Source organism: Mauremys mutica, unplaced genomic scaffold (assembly GCF_020497125.1).
Source record: "Mauremys mutica isolate MM-2020 ecotype Southern unplaced genomic scaffold, ASM2049712v1 Super-Scaffold_100104, whole genome shotgun sequence".
Taxonomy (NCBI): domain Eukaryota; kingdom Metazoa; phylum Chordata; order Testudines; family Geoemydidae; genus Mauremys; species Mauremys mutica.
In genome coordinates, this window is record NW_025423269.1 from 675594 (window position 1) to 676473 (window position 880).

At 49.3% G+C, this 880-nt stretch overlaps 1 non-coding gene across 1 annotated transcript; it reads left to right on the top strand.

Annotated features, from left to right (window-relative positions):
* Positions 1–568: 568 nt before the first annotated feature.
* Positions 569–640, top strand: TRNAE-UUC. The gene has a single exon. It is a non-coding gene; the product is annotated as a tRNA-Glu (tRNA).
* The last annotated feature ends 240 nt before the right edge of the window (positions 641–880 follow it).

Consider the following 880-nt stretch of genomic DNA (forward strand, 5'->3'; position numbering starts at 1 on the left):
CTTTAATCGTAGTGTCACCATCCCTAAAATTGCTTCATCCTTATAGGTTCCCAAGTGCAAAACTAAACATCTCTTCAAATCCAAGGGAGTGGAGATCAGTCAGTGTTCAGAGTTGTCCCACATAGAAGAACCATGTTGTGGTACATACTGGCTCCATCATGTGGCCATTGCCTTTCCCTCCTCCTCCAGAATCAGAATGTGATCAGCTCACACTGAGGGGGTGCAACACCCCTGCCTTGGTCTCTATGCCAGAGCTGCTATCAGCTCAGTGTCCTTCCCACAAGAGTGGGCTGCTGAGAGGGTTGCGATGGGGTAAATGAAGGCAGAGGAGGATTGTTCCTCATGGGGTTTTTTTTTTGTGTGTCTCTGTGATCCTGCTGGAGGAAGCATGATTTGAGTTTGTTTCAGTGACTTGGGTTGGGCTGAGGTTGTGACCCTGAGCACAGGGGTTCCTGCACTCTCTGCTCCTAGCCCCTCAGGGAGTGGACAATGGCGCAATTTCAGAAAGTGGCTAGAAAGTAGCCTAAGAAAGTGTAGCATAAGTGAGAAGAAAAACACTATCATCACCTTCCTGGTGGTCTAGTGGTTAGGATTTGGCACTTTCACTGCCACGGCCTGGGTTCAATTCCCAGTCAGGGAAAAGTGATTTTAATCCAAAACTGCTTCAGTTATTCTTCACTTACAACATAAACAAATCCCTGGTATTTTCCTGATTCCCCTCATCTTCCCAGTGTCTCCATGGCAGGGCTGGCTCCAGGCACCAGCGCAGCAAGCAGGTCCCTGGGGTGGCCAGTGGAAAAGGGAGGCTTCAGCAGCAATTCATCCCTCTCAGAGGGAAGGACTTGAGGCCAAAAGTGGCAGAGGTAGAGCTACAGCTTGT